At 36.7% G+C, this 19,289-nt stretch overlaps 1 protein-coding gene across 4 annotated transcripts in view; it reads right to left on the minus strand.

Moving 5' to 3' along the window:
- LOC138715231 (facilitated trehalose transporter Tret1-like) overlaps positions 1 to 19,289 on the minus strand; it is a 453,955-nt gene that overhangs the window by 102,462 nt on the left and 332,204 nt on the right. For 2 of the 4 annotated variants that reach the window (XM_069847933.1, XM_069847930.1), the window contains exon 1: positions 421 to 615. The exons of the other annotated variants lie outside the window; for them this stretch is intronic. The gene's annotated coding sequence lies outside the window, so the exon portion shown is untranslated. Of the gene's footprint in view, positions 1 to 420; positions 616 to 19,289 lie in introns of those variants that run through there. 4 annotated transcript variants of the gene reach the window in all.

The raw sequence follows: 19,289 nt of genomic DNA on the forward strand, positions 1-19,289 counted from the left end.
AAAATTATCAAACTCAAAATCGCGATATTTCCTACTTTATGTAAATGGATGAACTACTTTCCTTCCCTCCTGTACCTAGTAAAGTGATTTGTTTGTATTTTACGCCAGTATCATCGAACTCCAGTCGTGGAAGGAGATAGCAAACAGTGTTTCTGGGTCTCAGTCATTAATCCAAAGGTATAGCCAGGTTAATATTAAAAATGTTAGTAAAAATAAAATGATGTCCCTGTATAAAAGCTATAATTTATTTTTATCATACAGTATATGTAATGTGCAGACATAGGAGCCGAGGTACCTTAACTTTAAACGTACGAAAGCATTTATATACACTTTCCACACGCGGTATTGAAACACACTTCGGACATAAACAAAGGTCGTACAATCTTGTTATGATTGAAAATGAAGTATACGAATACATACCTTATGCATGCAAGGTTCTAGCCTCTTCGTTTTCGTTGCCGGTATTACAAAAAACAACAAAATACACACAAAGATTTTGAGATATGAACTTCCTACGGCGATCACTTAAACAATTTTTATACTTGTGAGAAAGTTCGTTCGACAGCGCAGGATGTTAGAGGTGCTTGTAAATAATACGACTGCTGTTCTGATATTTACTGTTTGTTTTATAATGCATTCTCTAGGTCACGTATCGCTTGTAGCCCCACTCTTTTTATAAAAAAACACCGAGTAACTTGTTTCACTCGTTCGGTTATTGAACCCGGACTCGTTCGATTAATTATACCTCAGCTGTAAAGAGAGTCAATTTTAAAGCTTGCTTTCCGCTTCGTTTCAGACGTTATGAACATGGTATCTTATCTCGGTGGATGGCTGACGATCAGTTTACCATACATTCTACAGGATGTAAATGGTATAAGTGCCGTCATTTTCACAGTCGTCAGGCACGGTCTACAGGATCAAAAAATGTCCATACAACATAGGGTCAAAACTTGATAGTTTTCCCAGAAAAAATATTTCTTCTCTTATCTTATTCGCGTTATTCTGCTTATATCGTTAGTAAAATTCCGAAAACAATCACATCAGTAGGTATATCTAGCAAAGAGTTAATATTACTTTAAATAAATATTTGTGTGTTCTATTAGGTTTTCGTGAAATTAAATGAAAATGCATGCTTAAATTTGTTAATATTCTGGCGTGAGAGACGTCACAACGTGTCCAGCAAGCAGTACTCTGCACAGACGTAGGCTAAGTACGAGTCAGCTGAGTTCAAGCTCCCTCTTCATAGGTCTACTGCAGAGCGGGTGACATGTCAGTACAGAGTATTCGATAAACAACTTACAATGTCATTTACAGTTTAGGAATATCATATGTTATTAATTTACGGAGAAAATCATCGTAATTCAAGTGAGACAAGAAGATGTACCGTCAACGTTTTCCTCAAAGAAGGTTACCTAATCGGCGAACTTTTGTAGCAGTTTCTCAACAACTTTTTATAAACTAGGAGTCTCTTATCTCGTTTCGAAAAGCACACAATCAGAAATTTGTTTAAAAATGTTACTGCTTTAAAGAAGTGGGAGAGGTTAAAATTTTGCATTAGAAAAAACGTTTTTGTGATTTTGTGCAGGAAACCATTATTGTTTATTTTTTAGACGTACAATAAAAATGGAGCAATATTGTTACATAAAATGTGAATTTACCATAATGTTCTATTAATAACATAGAAAGTTTGTATTTTCTGCTCGTTTTATGTAAAAAAAAAAACAGTATTATCATGGTTCGTTCCTGCATTAGAACAGAGTATCTATACCGGTATGTCTGTACCCGCTTGAGCTGTACTTTTACTTATAAAGCCCCTCCTCCCCATCCAGCAACGTTGCAAAACGTCTAATATTGTAAACTTTAAAGTTAAATATTGCAATTATAAAAACTTGTAAGGACATTTTTTCTTACTTATGACATGAATAATCATCAGTTAAAATAATGGCACTTAAACCCTTTATATCCTGTATGTTGTGGATAAACGACCTCAAAACTTGGACTTAGTCATAGGTTAAGATTTCTTGCTAGCAAACAATGTACGGTCGATACGAGTATTTCAGTGCGCCGAGTTATCAGTTAAAGTACCCCCTAGAACGGAAACGGTTATTGAAGTAGTAATTAAAGGGGAAGGCAGACTTATTAATTATCTAGGTTTATATCTACAAGTATTCGAAGTAATAAGGTGACTGTGTGCATTATTAATACTAATGAAAATGGAGCGTACTTAACACACACGTAAATTAAAAATATTACCCCCCCCCAACACAATACACATGCTAACTCACTCTTCAAAGCAGCAGGCAAACTTTAGAACAAAGACACAATTGTTGAATGCACAATTGAGGTTGGGTCACATTGCAGAAGTTAGGGAAAGTATTTATAATATATGTAATGAATATTACATACCTACCTGATGACAAACTGACAGAAACTAAGGGAACATTTCATAATATACCTATCACTGATGTACTCCCAGAACATGCTATAAATGTTAAAAGTTACGGAATACCTGAATTAGCCTACACCGTCAAGAAGTAGAGTCGACCTGGTTGGCAAGTTAGTATAGCGCTGGCCTTCTATGCCCACGGTTGCGGGTTCGATCCCGGGCCAGGTCGATGGCATTTAAGTGTGCTTAAATGCGACAGGCTCATGTCAGTAGATTTACTGGCATGTAAAAGAACTCCTGCGGGACAAAATTCCGGCACATCCGGCGACGCTGATATAACCTCTGCAGTTGCGAGCGTCGTTAAATAAAACATAACATTTTTTTCAAGAAGTAGACTAGCAAGTGAAGCAGATCTTAGATGATACGATCATAGTTCCGAGTTCAAGCTCATAGAACTTTCCAATCTTTGTCGTCCCAAAGAAGCTAGATGCAACAAAAGTGGCGAATTTGCGTAGACTTTCGTAAACCAAATCAGGTAACAATAGATGATTCGTTCCCACTACCGAATATACAAGACATACTTGATAAAGTAGATAGATCGATATATTTTACTGCACTTGACTGCACCAGTGGTTACTTACAGATTCCAGTACCTAAAGCTGAGCATTTAGCACATCCCAACGTCATTATGAGTATGCTCGTATGCCATTCGAACTGAAGGCTGCACCCGCGATTTTCCAAAGGTTAATGAATAGGCTCCATATTCCAGATACCTAAAGACTGAAATTAAAGACACATTGGGTATACTATAGTACGCCGAGCATAGGTAATGCAACGGATAAGGATATAAACAAACAGGTCGTCGCTGCGTGTTCGTGCAGTACAGTCAACTGCCGACATTCTGAATCTATACTAGTAAAAATATGCTTGAGCTGTGATGTTTATTTTCGTCGTGATCTTTGCAGTGAATAATAACGTGCATTCATAAATTACGAAACTTGAACATATGCGGATGTCACTTGAAATGATTTTATATTGCAAGAAATTATATCAATAACACATGACTAAAGCTGAGACATGTAGGACTGCAGGACGATATCAAGTTAGCTGTATTGCGATGTTTGTCGAAGGTAATAGTATGAAGGGGCGGGGAAGTGGTTGCGTACAGGCGTGCGTTTCAGGCAACAGAACACATTTACGCTGTGTAGTGAACAGGCCTCCAGGGTTGTATTATCTATCTTACGTAACGTATAATATTTATAATGGCAGAATCATCAAATATATCAACAATAAACAAGTTGATGGAGGAATTAGGCACACAACATTTTGCAGTAAGTGGGGTAAATATCCTATGGAATTTATGTAGCACAAAAATTAAAAGTACGAAACGTAAATTCGTAACATAACATTGTAATACGAAAAAACCTAAAGCACAGATAACAGTTTCAACTGAGGAAGAAGGACAAGAATCCCATGTAACTTAGAATTCAATGTCCAAAAAGATTTTTTTTTCACGATTTATATAAAATGATGTCAATATGTCATTAAATAATGTTGAAAATACACACTTTAAAAGCTTTATGCGAAAATATGTGAAAAGGGAACTCCCCAGTCAATCAACTTTACGGAAATACTATGTACCGAAATGCTATTATGATGTTGTATCTCGCATACGACTAAGTATAGGAGATACTAAAATATGTATTTCCATCGAAGAAAGCACAAATGCCGCTGGACGATTTGTTGCAAACGTCGTTACGGGCACTTTTGCACCAGACAAACCCAATACAAACTTTTTTATTAACCTCTGAACTTCTTGAGAAAGTGAATCATTTAAATACAATCAAAGTTTTTCAAACACCTATGACTCTCTTATAGCCAGACGAAATAAAAAATGATAATGTAGTTATTTTCATCACGGATGCTACATGTTAAAAGCAGGTAAGGAACTTCAGCTACTTTAGCCGAAAGTTATCCTAGCCCATGGGCTACATCGAACAGTCGAAGAAGTTCGTTACTGCTACAGTGATGTGAACAGTTTCATATCGAATGTCAAAGAAATATTTTTAAGGCACCGAATCGGGTTACTAAATTCAGTGAAATGGCTCCTGGACCCCCTCCACCGCCACAACCCGTTGTAACAAGATGGTGGACATGGCTGGATGCTGTAGTCTATTTTGCTACACATTATAAAAGGGCTGAAGACGTAATCAAAACGTAGGTAGTGTTTACTGCAACAGACTCGAAAATCCAGTAATGATGACGTGATCCGAGCTCCAGTTTATTTGTCATGTGAGTGTACACCTTATTCTCTGTTGTTTACTCTGTAGAACAGGGTACAGAGTCAGTACACTGACCTTCCCTGCTCTCTCTCTCTCTCTACTTGCTATGCTATAGTTTGGGTGCACATAACTTAACGACAAACGTCCTAGATGTCCAAGCTTTACACATGACGTTATTGGTACATGATGTTGTATAACATATTCCTATTGTTTGATATATTTTAGTGTTTCAGTAGGATATTGCATGTCGTTCATCACTGAAAACCCACTAATCTTCTATATACATGAAAATGAGCTAGGCAAGTTACAGCTCCCGCGAAAGATCTGAAAGCCCCGCGACCGTTGAGACTTAAACTCAGGTATCGGTTCCTAGCCAGGCGTGTAAAGTCCACTTGCAAAACATTTCTGTCAGTCGCTCACTCACTCACTCACTCACTCACTCACTCACTCACTAAGTGCTTACAGTGAATCACTTCGTGTTACGTTACGGAAATTTTAAAAATATTCAGTGTAGCATATTTTATAAGTGTGTATTTAAATTATGTATACATATATTTAGAGTTAGTTTAATTGTTTATACGTTGCACTTTTTAAGAAAATGGTTCCAGTTACTTTAAAATTAAAAGGGAAGAAGTTATAAATAAAGTATTGTTCATGTTTAATGAAGCTTATCAAGGAATTGAAATTCCTCTACATAGAGTTCAAGAGCGAGTGCCAATGGCTGCAGACGTGTCCTACAGTAATGTCCAAAATATTATGACAGAAATGAGGAAAATAAAGTGTGGCAATGGCAAGTCTTTCGAAACGCCGGGTAAGAAGAAAACAATTAAAAAGAGTGTTTTGAAACTAGGCTCATTTGATTTAAGTGTAGTGCGAAGGATAGTGTATGATTTTTACATCACCGAGAAACACGTTCCAACAGTCACTGCATAAAAAAGTTGAAATTTCTCCGAATGCAATGCAAAAAAATGAAGTAATGAGCCAAGCAGATTATGTTGCGCTGTTGTAAAAGTTGTTCCTCCTGAGGTTCAAGAGCTCCCACAACAAATTAAAAACTTACTTATCGGAGTACATCCGTTATCAACACACTTCTTAAATAATATCAAATAATATAAGACAGGACAACATCTTATTTAAAGTGGCATCGTTTGGTGCAAAAGAAATACATAAAGTCAATTCTACGCCATCATTTAAAGTTCAAGCATAGGCTTATCGTTTAATTGGAAACCTTCTTCCAGCTGAGAGTAAGAGCTTTCAGTTCTTACAAGTATATGAAGAGTCCACTGCAAGAATGATGGATGTCACTTTCTTGTCGAAAATGAACCAAGACTGTCAATGCATAGCTTAAGACATATAGAATGTACATACAGAGTTATATGGCATTAACACTGATAGTCATTGTCCAGTAATGATCGGAAAATCACAGTTAAGCTTTGAGCGCTGAGCATTTCAAACTTTCAATTGCTTCTCCTGCAAAATGTATTCCAAATGACATCCATCATTCTTGCAGTGGACTCTTCATATTTCATTTTAGACGCTGACCAATTGCCTATTAGGTCTAATATAGTATCATTTTTTTTTTTACTTTTTTTTTTTAGTAGGTTATTTTACGGCGCGTCTGAATGAGATGAAGGTGATACTACCGGTGAAATGAGTCCGGGTTCCAGCACCGATCGTTACATAGCATTTGCTTATATTGGATTGAGGGAAAACCCTGGAAAAAACCTCAACCAGGTAACTGCCCCGAATGTAATATCTATATCAATCTTAAAAGTAGAGTTGAGTGAACGACTCCAGAAAGTATTGCATGCTAATAACAGTTAAGTTCATAGTTTTAAACACAACTTTCAAAATTATTCAGGAGTAAACGACTTACAACATACAAAAAGCTATTATTCATTAAGTAATTACAAAACTGTATTTAGATTTATCAGTATTTAATTCTAAGAAGTTCAGCGAAGTGCACGGGTATGACTAGTCTAATAATATAAATACAAGAAACATAAAAAATATAACGATATATTGGAACAACAAAGTCAAAATAAAATGAATGTAAATCTTAAAATAAAGTTAATATGAATGAAATAATAATTTTAATACAATAATAATCTGAATACAAAACAACAGGATGTAATATAAGCGATATAATTTCAGAAATTTATTACAAGTGTATTTGAACTGTTTAAGACTTATATATTTTATTTATTTTATCATCGTAACAGCGGAGTAAATATTGTTTATGGAGTGTGGACTCGCCTCGTATATGGTGAGTGGTATATTTATCGAGAAATCCTCGGAAACATGGATTGTTCGATTTACTGAACGGAATGTTAGGACTCGTCATCATGTTGCACAAATTTTTATTAAACGTTGCTTTTTTGTGTGATTGTGAGAAACTTGAATTTGAAGTCATTTGACTTTTCAATTTACGTTTTACATTTGTTTTATATGGCCTAATATTACAATTTATTTCAATCGCCTGAGTTTTTCGTTTTTTAAGTTCAATTTTACAGATCTCACATATTACTTTTCCTTCATATATGTCAAATATGCCACTTCCATACTTATTAATTGTAATTTTCAGTTTTGCGCAGATTGTTTGTATTGTTTTCGGCATTGTTACTGTTTACTTATGCACACGCAATCACATACAATTAAACTTGGTGATACTAACCCTTGAAACTAGCTCGAGACAACTGTTCTCTATGAATTCTCGAAGTAGACTACTGAGACGGGTTAGGTACGTTGCTTGGTTCGGGGCGGAGGACAGGTCACTTGTGTCATCGACGAGACTGTACAGCAAAAAAAAAAAAAAAAAAAAAAAAAAAAAAAAAAAAAAAAAAAAAAAAACGGATCGACCCTTGTTAGCTGATTTGAGAGCCTTGTTCACTCCAAAACACAATAGACTGGTAACTAAGACTTTCGTGGTTCTAATCCTTCCTGGGAAGGAAACTTTTTTTCCTTCCTTATTCAAATTTATTCCCAATACTTTTCGATTGCAGCGATATTTTACTATTTAATTAACTTATTATTCCCAGAACATGAATTTCACCAGCTATCGAAAAGCACTGGGAATAAATTTGAATAAGGAAGAAAAAAATTTCCTTCCCAGACAGGATTCGAACCACGAAAGTCTTAGTTACCAGTCTATCGTGCTCTGGAGCGAACAAGGCTCTGAAATCAGGTACAAGGGTCGGTCCGGTTTTTTTTTGCCACTGCTGTACCTATTATAGTTTGACAACTTCAAGTGAAACCCCATAAAACACGCCAACTTCTGGAATCTCTCTCTTTCTTTCTTCTCTCTCCCTCGCTCCTCGTAATTCAGTCACCAATCACCACGTAAATATCTAACAGGGTGTGTGTGTGGGCATCGCGACCAATAGAAGAACCACTCTCCAGTATTACCACAATAACGGATTCTTCATTTTTGCCTCGACTGTCGGCTAGGAAGGTTCCATTATGCTAGCATTGCAGGCAACTAGTCAACCTTTTAATGCTTTTGTTAGCAGGTTTGACAAACTGTGAGTGGACCTGCAAGTACATAGTGCATAATGCTCTCTCCCTTCCCCCCGTGCTTTCTCACTTGCTCCTCGCCAAGACAGCCAGCGCTCACGTAGTAACTCGGTCAGAGTTTCAGTTCGATTTGTCAATCTATACAATGGCGTCATCTAAACTCCGTGCAGCATCAACGTAGTTTCAGTCAGAAGGTATTTCAGATCCTATCTCTGGCTAATGTGAATCCACTACCTATGGTGCACCCTGGATAGTCTCTGACGAATTAAATGGTCTACACTTCTCGGCACTAGCGACATCTATGAATAGTCTTGTTCAATCGCGGAGAATGACGGCAAGTCAAGGGTCCTATCATTGTGAAAAAAGAACTTGACTGAATACCATAAAATAATATTCCCTTTTCTTACTTTTTATATCATCTATTACATTTAACTTTCACAATTATTCATTCATTGCTAAGTCGTGACCTTTTGTATCTTTTTTTGTCTCGATAGCGTTTCAGTATTTGGAACAATTGTCTTACGTATACACAATTGAAAAGTTCATTTCAGATTATTAAATAACTGACCATATCCAAAGAAAACGCAATAATTCGTCACAACCTTGTCAAGTTACATATACTATCCGCCGTTATTTTTCCTACTACATTAATTTGGTATGTCAGAGCAACCGCGTAGCTCAGGCGTCAGGTGCGTTTGCCTGCTGGTCTGAGATGCTCTCGGGCGTGGATTAGGTTTCAACTTGAGAAGGTTACCTGGTTGGGTTTTTGCTGAGGTTTCCCCAACCGCACAGCGAATGTCAGGTGATCATTTGGTGAAATCTCGACCTCATTTCGCCAAATAAGCTGTCATCTCACTATCACCAATTCCATCGGCATCTTGTAGAAGTCATAGAGCTTAGTTAAAGAAAGTATTAAAAATTAAGTCAGTTTGTATTTTTAATGTTTTTTATAACAAAAAAAGAAGTATTTTCTCAACAAACATGCCTATTTACATAATTGTGCATAATATGACCGATTTAAACGGAATGGGAGATAAACATCAGTACGAGCTATGTAACGGGTCTCCTAAAATGTAAAAAGAAACTGGTTTTGTGTGCGTGTGTGTGTGTGTGTGTGTGCGTGCGTGAGTGTGTACGGTATATGTATTTACGTTTGTATATATACGTATGCATAGTTCCACAAAAAGGAAATGGTCTGCCTAGTTTTACAGAGTTCCATATACGACACATTGCGCATGTGCTGTAAACAAGAGCGCCTGTATATTATGCTACTTGTGGACAATCTTGGGAAACTTGTCGCCTACAGGTGGACAGCCATAAAGACTCGGCCCACCACTTTTTTCTTGTACTGTACGTATGTGTATTACGTAGAAACTAAATCATTCAATAAACAGAGAGAAAATATGGAAAATATAAACTAAAGTAGAACGAAACTAAAATTTGGGTATCAACTGAAATTTGAACCGAAACGGAACAATTAAAACGAAATTAACAGGGAACTATCTTCAATACAGGTGATTAAGAATACCAGTAGGAAGCCTCACTACATACGGTGGTTCTGACGTCAGTAGAAAAGATAGCGGGATCAAAATCATATGATAATAATACAATCAAGCTTTTGGTTATATCACCAAAAATTAATTCTAAAATAACTATTTCTATTTTAACTGAACAAAGATATATGAAGTTACTCGAGACATAAGAAGTAATGTAATTATTTAGTTACATTTAAACTCGTTTTGGCTGAGAAAGGCGGACAATTCGATGAAACTTTTATCATTGCTTTATAAATCAATCTTAATTATTTCATCGTTCTTACAGAGTCTACTTTCAGATTGGTGTTCTTTCTAGTACTACCTTGATTGTAATACGATTTTATTTATCCTTAGGAGGAAGTGGAAATAAAATAGTGCTGGATTTTAATGACAATAGAAAGTGAAGCTGCAATGAGTAATACCACTCAATTAGAAAATGAAGCGGCAATGAATGAATCAACTATATTAGAAAATGAAACTGCTAAGATTGATACCGCACCATTAAAAAATGAAGCTGTAAAGAACGGTACCTTTTCATTAGAAAATGAAGTTAATAATAGACGCCGCCCGCTTCTACCTCAAGTAAGTAACAAACATTGAAGAAAATGAAAGAAAAACTGTCTCTTAAGTAGCTTGTGAGTAATGCTGCACCCGCCAGGGAGTGCATCTAGGATCATGACTATCAGGTCCCGGCCGAAGAGATAGGTTAACTGATAGAGGGGTATGGGGTAAGGTGGGGGATCAGGCTAGGGTTTGTTTACTTTTTTTGGTGGTTCATCCAATTATCATCGGCTAGAGCTGCGACAGGGATTGTGTCGGTGAATAAGCTACGCTTCCCGCTGGCCGGGCAATGGAACAGTCCGTGGTTCAGCTGTTACTTTTTTGCTAGAATTATTGCCTAATAAGTACTAATGCACCTTGAAAGTTATGCACTCACCCATGCTACGCAAGGAGATGCTGAAACTGTCTGCGTCCATTTTCCACACATTTCGAGGGTTCAGAATGACGAGGTTCTATCTAGTGTTTAGAAAATTTTACAGGAGAGCATTTAAAAATTTGGTTGTTAATAAAATCAATGCAGATAAGAACCTTTTCAAACTAACTTTATCACAAATAATAATTTGAGATATCAACATATAATTTATATAGTAGATAGTTGTGATTGTGAAGTAGCAGAATTCAATGCAACAAAAGTCTCAATTTTGCTAAAAATGTCAGGTAGAACCTTGTCATTCTGAGCGCGCGATTTCTGGCATCTGCTTAGGAAATTACCCATCACACTTCTTAATTCTCTTTGAGAAATTTAATTGATCTCTTAAGGGATGCTATCCTTCACTTCCTCTGAAGTGTGTGGATTCGTCTTGTACACTTCCCGTTTGCAGAAATTTATTAACTCACGTATTAACCGTATTACGACTTGAAATTCGATCACTTGGGAATTCCTCTCGAAATAATCTCCTAACAGCAAGAGTGCATTCTGTACGGACATAGAGTACTTACTTACAAATAGCTTTTAAGGAACTCGGAGGTTCATTGCCGCTCTCACATAAGCCCGCCATTGGTCCCTATCCTGAGCAAGATTAATCCAGTCCCTACCATCATATTCCACTCCATCAAATCTATTTTAATATTGTCCTCCCATCTACACTTTGGCCTCCCCAAAGGTCTTTTCCCCTCAGATCTTACAACTAACACTCTATATGCACTTCTGGATTCGCCCATATTTTCTACATGCCCTGCCCTTTTTCAAACGTCTGTTTTATAAATTCTAATTTTCAGATTTTTTTGACAGCAGACTAGATGACAAAAGCTTCTCAACCGAATAATAACAGGCATTTCCCATATTTATTCTGCGTTTAATTTCCTCCCGAGTGTCATTTATATTTGTTACTGTTGCTCCAAGATACTGTACAGTATTTGAATTTTTCCATCTCTTCGAAAGATAAGTCGCCAATATTTATGTTCCCATTTCGTACAATATTTTGGTCATAAGACATAATCTTATACTTCGTATTTTCGGGATTTACTTCCAAACCGATTGCTTTACTTGCTTCAAGTAAAATTTCCTTTTTTCCCCTAATCGTTTGTGGATTTTCTCCCAACATATTCACATCATCTGCATAGACAAGAACCTAATGTAACCCGTTCAATTCCAAACCCTCTCTGTTATCCTGAACTTTCCTAATGGCATATTCTAGAACGAAGTTAAAAATTAAAGGTGGTAGTGCATCTTCTTGCTTCAGCCCGCAGTGACTTGGAAAAGCATCAGATAGAAACTGGTCTATACGGACTCTGCTGTAAGTGTCACTAAGACATATTTTAATTAATCGAACTAGTTTCTTGGGAATACCAAATTCAATAAGAATAGTATATAAAACTTCTCTCTTGACCGAATCATATGCCTTTTTGAAATCTATGAATAACTGATGTACTGTACCCTTATACTCCCTTTTTCCTCCAAATATTTGTCGAATACAAAAAATCTGATCAATAGTCGGTCTATGACGCCTAAAACCGCACTGATGATCCCAAATAATTTCATCTACGTACGGAGTTAATCTTCTCAAAAGAATATTGGACAAAATTTTGTACGATGTCAACAAAAGTGATATTCCTCGAAAGTTACCACAGTTAGTCTTGTCACGCTTCTTAAAATAGGTAAGATTATGGACTCCTCCCATTGTTCTGGTACACTTTCCTTTCCCAAATAGCAAGTACAATTTTATAAATTTCGCTAGATAATGCGCTTCCACCCTCTTGTATTAATTCTGCAGGAATTTGATCGATACCTGGAGACTTGTACTTTTTCAGATTTTCTATCGCAATTTCGACTTCTGAAAGTGTGGGTTCGGGTATAAATGGCTCAGCAGATTGTATTTGAATTTCGTCCCGATCATTTGTATTTGGCCTATGTACATTTAGGAATTTCCCAAAATAGTTTTTCCATCTGTTCAGAATTGAATGAGAGTCTGCAAGCAAGTCACCATTCTCATCCTTGATCACGTTTACCGTTGCCTGATATCCGTTCTTAAATTCTTTTATACCCTTATATAAATCTCGAATGTTTTTATTCTTACTATTTGTTTCTACCTCATTCAGTTTTTCCTTCAAGTAACCTCTCTTTTTATTCCTAAGTGTACGACTTGCTTCCCGTCTTTCATTGAAATAATTATCTCTATTCTCCTCAATTGGATCCTGTAAGAAATTCATTTTTGCCTGTTTCCTTCTTTCTACTAACATGCAACAATCTTTATCAAACCACGGTTTCGTTTTATTAGTTTCATAATAACCTATGATCTGCTCAGCTGCAATTTTGATATTATCTCGGATATTTTCCCACACGCTATTAACATCCAACTCTTCCTGAAGTATGTTGGAATTCGCTAAAGCAGCAAACCTATTTGAAATTTCAACCTGATAATTTTGCTTAGTTTCCTCGTCCTTTAATTTCAGAATATTGAATTTACAAACATTAACTTGTTGCTCTACTCGCTTGGCTACTGATAGTCTTTCTCTTAATTCTCCAATTACCAAATAATGGTCAGAATTACAGTCTGCCCCCCCCCCCCTGAAAGTTCGAATGTCTACTATACTAGTATGTCTCCGTTTATCTATCAAGATGTGATCTATTTGGTTGTGCGTCAATCCATCTGGAGAAGTCCAAGTATATTAATGTATATCCTTATGGGGGAATGTTGTACTTTTGACAATTAAATTTTTTGATGTCGCAAAGTTGACTAACCTAACTCCAGTGTCATTACTAGTTACGTGTAGGCTCTCTTTTCCAGTAGTTGGTTTAAACATATCCTCCCGTCCTACCTTAGCGTTGAAATCCCCCAATAAAATTTTCATGTGATATCTAGATAACTGATCAAAAGTATGCTCCAATTCCTCATAGAAGCTATCCTTTATATCGTCGTCTTTCTCTTCTGTAGGGGCGTGAGCATTTTTAACTACGATATCGCACCATCTAACCCTAAGTACTAAATATGATAAATTTGACCTTTTTTACTGTTGATTTTATTCTTTAATGAACAAAGAATCCTGTTCCTAATTGGTAATTATTGTGTCCTTCCCCATAATACAACAAGTAATCTCCTATTTGTGATACGCCATTCCCATCTAACCTAACCTCGTGTACTCCCACGAAGTCTATTCTACATCTAGCTAGTTCTTTGGTACTAATGTTACCCCTCCTATTCTATAAAGAATAGTTACCTTCCAAGTACCAAATCTCATAACCTTATTCCTTTGCTGTGGTCGTGCCAGAGAATCAGCCCCATTCCGAGACTTATTGTATGGATTCGTAACATGCTGTGTTTTACGGTGATGGGTTGTTAGCCCTTCGCCCAACCCCCAAGCTGGAGGACCACCTGTTATCGGCTGTCCACAACTGTTTATTCAATATATTCGCAGCTACCCTCCATATCTGGAAGCCGTCTTCTCTATCCGCAATCTGAGGACGCACCATGCCGTTGTGATAGAGACCCACAATACATTGTTTACTACTACTGCTGCTGCTGCTGCTGCTGCTGCTGCTGCTGCTGCTGCTGCTACTGCTACTGCTACTGCTACTACTACTACTACTATTGCTTGCACTGTATATACAACTGCATTAAGCTTTAAAATATCATAGGCTAATTATTAACATAAAGTATTCTTGGAGTCAAAAAAAGTCCCCAGATAAGTAGCATGAAATTCTAGAGCAGCTAAGTTGCGAGGGTTAAGGTGCATATTTTGTGTTTACAGGTAACTGTAGCGACTGCGGCCTATTTGACATGTGTATGCAACGGCCTAACTGCCGGATTTTCTGCTATTCTTCTACCTCAACTACGAACACATGCAGAAGATATTAGTGTGGACAAGCAGACTGAATCTTGGATAGGTAAAAGCAAATATTGTTTACCATCTGGTTACATCACTAGGAACCAGTACCCTTTTCTGTTCTGATCTGGCAGTATTCATGTCATTTATTTCGGTAAACGTACTCACATGAGACTTGTAATTTATTTTTACTCAAACGCCTTCCGTTTCAACCGTTCTTTCTTGTTATATTAGAAAAGCACAGTCATAGATGCAGTACTAGCGAGTTTACTCATCCAAGACTGCGCTCCGACGTGGGTTCGAATCCCCTTTGCGCTGATTACCTGTTTGGTGTTTTCCGAGATTTTACCGAACTGTAAAGCGAATGTCAGATAATCCTGTAACGAATTCTCTGACTTATCTCGCCGAATATAATTTCGCTATCATCAATTCCATCGACGCTGGGTAACTTCGTATTTTATCCCAATCCTGCGTCTTTCTTTATACGAGGTGAACTGAGATAAGAAGTGCGAACATTTCTGCTGAAGGGCAGTTGAGCCCGTTTTAGCCCATTATATTGTTAAATGAACTCAATTCTTACAGAAGGTGCTGTAACTGTGCCTCGGCTTGTGTACACTGTTAACGCAAGAAGAGGAAGTGTATGAATGATTTCAACGTGATTTCGCTACAGTCACACAGCGCCTGAATTTAAGACTTTTACTTAAAATATTTCAAGATAGAATAATTACGATGGGCTCCCCGGACTTTTATTTTTACAGAAAGTTGAAAGGTAAAGTGTGTAAGTCAAACCCGCACACCGAGAAAGAATTAAAATACATTTTGTCAATTGGTGAACTGCGCCGAGTCAACGAAAACTTCATCCGCATATTTCAGTACCGTAACGTATAGACCGATTATTTAGTCCTGACAGCTCAGCGACACGAAAGAGGGGAAGTAATAGGAGGAGTGGGGAGAGTTCCGGAGTAGAGATAGGGCGAGCGATCGATAAAGGCAAGCGAGTGAATAACGCAAACACCCCTTGGCGTAACTAAATGGACTCGCCTGTCCCACGCGCACTCTCCGGCGACTGTCAGGACTAAATCTGCAGTGCTTGGGAAAAGTGACATAAGTCAGTTTCCACAAACCTTTTTTGATAATTTAAAGACAACTTACACTGGTTTATGTCGATTTGATTTTTTTCTGTATGAATTATTGTAATGGGAGGAATACCTATGTATTTTTTTTCCAAGCGAACAGATGTTCCGTAAGTTGTCAATAAATTATCAAAAAAGGTTTGTGGAAACTGACTTGTGTCACTTTTCCCGAGCACTACAGAAATAATCGTAGGTCTACTGTACAGGAGCCGAGGGACAATATTTCCAGCACCTTCTTTAAGAAATGAGAACATTTTAAAGCATTGTGTGAGTATAATGGTGTGTCAGTGCGCACGACTACGGTCTAATGACGTCAGATCCGAAGTACTCCGTGACGCTAGCGTTGTCTTCTCATGGCTACTACGTGTATGTTTTGAACACGTAGGCCTATGTTATGTGTTTTGTTTCTTTATTTCGGGTTTAGTGTGTATTGCTCCTGAAAATAACTCCTCCTTTACCTCTTTGTCTCTTCCTTTCTCTTCTCTCCCTCTTTTTCTCTTCTCTCTCTCTCTCTCTCTCTGTCTCTCCCCTTATTGCTACTTTCATTTTTGTGACCTGTCTTGGGACTTTACATTATTACGGTCAAGCACAATATATTGTGAAGTGCAAAGAAGATTTCTAGCAGTGTCATGAATGAATCTTATTCCTGTGTCGATTTTACAACAAGCAATAAATTGTTCGTCACTAACTTCGACAGCATGTGGATGAAGGGTTTGCAGAAACGCTGTGAAAATCTCTCTTGTTATAAAGCTCTAATTTCTTTCTCGGTTTAGAGATGATTTTTCCTTGTCAAAGACATACATTTCTACAGCATCTCAACACTGAGTAAAAAAGGAATTTAAACTTCTCTTATTCTTTAAAATACAACTAAAAGAGGAAATGTATTTATAACACAGCAAAATTTTGAAACAATACTGACTTGACAGGTGTGTCATGTAAAAAAATGTATGTTCTTTTTACCACACTAAATCGCTGTGAAAGGTTTACTAGAAAGCTTTTGTAGCCTATATGTTTTATTATTGAAGGACGCCTGAGTTCGAAATGAAAATAAAGAAAAAAACTATATATTTTCAAAAGAAAGATAAATTTAGAAAGAGTTATTATAAGACATGGGGCAATATATGTCGGATTATACATGAGTGAAGCGATATTTTTTGTCACTGTATTGTTTGTTAGTGATAACACTGTTATAATAATTTTCCCATCTAAAAGTCAATATTATTTTTTCAATCGATCAATCAATCAATCAATCAATCAATTAATCAATCAATCAATCAATCAATCAATCAATCAATCAATCAATGGAGAAACTGAATAATTTCGAGGGAAAAATTGTTCCGGAGCCGGGTATCGAACCCGGGACCTTTGGTTTAACGTACGTAGAGTTTCCGGGTAGCTCAGTGGTAGAGCGTTGGTACGTTAAACCAAAGGTCCCGGGTTCGATACCCGGCTCCGGAACAATTTTTCCCTCGAAATGATTCAAATCAACTTTACAGGGAGTTATACCTGAAATCTTGATTTGCAATGGAGAAACTGTTTTTCCTTCAAATTTGAGCATGCTTTCCTACCATTGTTCATTTCATCCAATAGAAAACAGTTTATATTTTAATTAAACTTACATATTTGAAGACATTGGATATATTGTTTCGTATTTTCAGTCTTGATGTGGTTCTTGAAGGTTATTTACTTATGGTCTATGTATATTTCGCTTACTGCTTTCGGAAATGTGCATAAGTGAATATGATGTACTCTAGTGTACCGTTGTGCAATAGTACTTCAAAAAGTGTTAATTTCCAACCCACGTGCAATTGACAGGCAAATGATTGAAGACCATTTCTCGAAAAATATAAATGGAGATATACTACTGGTACATTTTTTTACAAAATTATAAAAATGACTTTGAGATAGTATGTTTAATGTAATCGATAATGTACTTTCAATTTTAGAGTATCAGGTTAAAATATAGGGGAGAGTCTGGTAGTACCGGACATCGGGTAATATCGGACAGTGAGTTTCTTTCATCTACCACACGATGATAGTACCTGATTGACATGGTTACGTTTTTGTGATGTCGCATAGAGAAACGTAACCATGTCATTCAGGTACTACCATATTGTGGTAGATGAAAGAAACGCACTGTCCGATACTACCCGACTCTCCTCTAAGTATGCAAAGATTGCCGAATAAAATATAATTTTTATATTTAAGTCAGATTAATTGATTAAATAAGTAGCTTTTTACTTGATACTTATAAAATACAGACTATTCTAATAATACTATCACTCACTGATGATGCTCCCCAGCAAGTAAAGTTTCAGCTAGTGGAAAGGAGTAGAGTTTACTTAAGCCTACTCTAAAACAATAGGCCTATCCTATACAACTATACAGCCTATGCTGAAACTGCTACTCTTTCCGAACCTTAGTCATTACTATTATCTCTTTCTACTTATGACGGTCAAACCAACTGATTTATTGAAAGGATTTTTTAGGATATTTGTGAGGTCGTGGTTCAGTGATGTTTGAAGGAAGATTGATTGTTTGCATTATTAAATACAAGCATCGTACTTCTTTGATTTTTTGCATTATTAAATACAAGCATCGTACTTCTTTGATTCTTTGCATTATTAAATACAAGCATCGTACTTCTGTTTTCAGTGAGCTTATATCTCATGGGCACGGCTGTCGGAGGTCTGTTAAGCGGCTTCATCCTCGACTCATGGGGAAGACGGTTATCTGCGCAGGTATCCACTGCTATGGTCTTTGTAGGATGGGTATTGATGTCCATAGCTTCATCTCATCACTTACTTTTTGTGGGGAGAGTGATGGGCGGCCTTGGAAGAGGAGTAAGCCTTCTTGCGGCTTGCGTAAGTTACAGATATGCACTGATTCTACTTAATTTCCTTAGTGCTAAACGACATTGTTACTGTCTACTTCTGCACCGTCGGTTTTCGGTATGTAGTCCTCAAGGTAAGAGTCTCTTGGACAGTGAATGTTCCCACTATTTGTTACTATATTAGAGACAAGAATAATACATATAAACTTTGTTTTTAATTGTTATACATTAGTGTTATATAGCTGTAGGTTTCCTGGGCGAAAACATGTTGCCTTCCCTTATGTTATTACCTAAATGTCTTGTACACTTGTATTCGGTCTTAAATTTCTAACAAGATTACATTCTGTAGGACAGCTAAGAGGTTTGACACCTCGAAAATTCTCTGTTCACGTTATTTGCAATTGAGGAGCGTTTTTTTCAAAAGTCGCTAAACGCCAAAATTTTCAAAATTCAATTTTTGGTGGTTTTATGTCAACATATATTTGCCTATTTCTGTAAAATCAGTTTTAGCAAAAGTCGACAAACGCTGTTGTTATAAGGGATTGAAAACTGCGATCTTTTGCAAAACTCGATATTCGCCTCTTCTTTAGTTAAAGCAGAAGTCGATAAACGCCAACCACATTAAAAAGGACAGAATACTTTTGTAAAATTCATACTTAGGTTTAAAAAAAGTTTTATTTTATGCAACAGACGTAAGCCTAAAAGATAAATAATTCAATTTATTTAAATCTGTTTAAATGTATTGAAAGTTTATTGTTTCAGTCATTGACTTTACTGTTGTGT

This window comes from Periplaneta americana, chromosome 15, assembly GCF_040183065.1.
Source record: "Periplaneta americana isolate PAMFEO1 chromosome 15, P.americana_PAMFEO1_priV1, whole genome shotgun sequence".
Lineage (NCBI taxonomy): Eukaryota > Metazoa > Arthropoda > Insecta > Blattodea > Blattidae > Periplaneta > Periplaneta americana.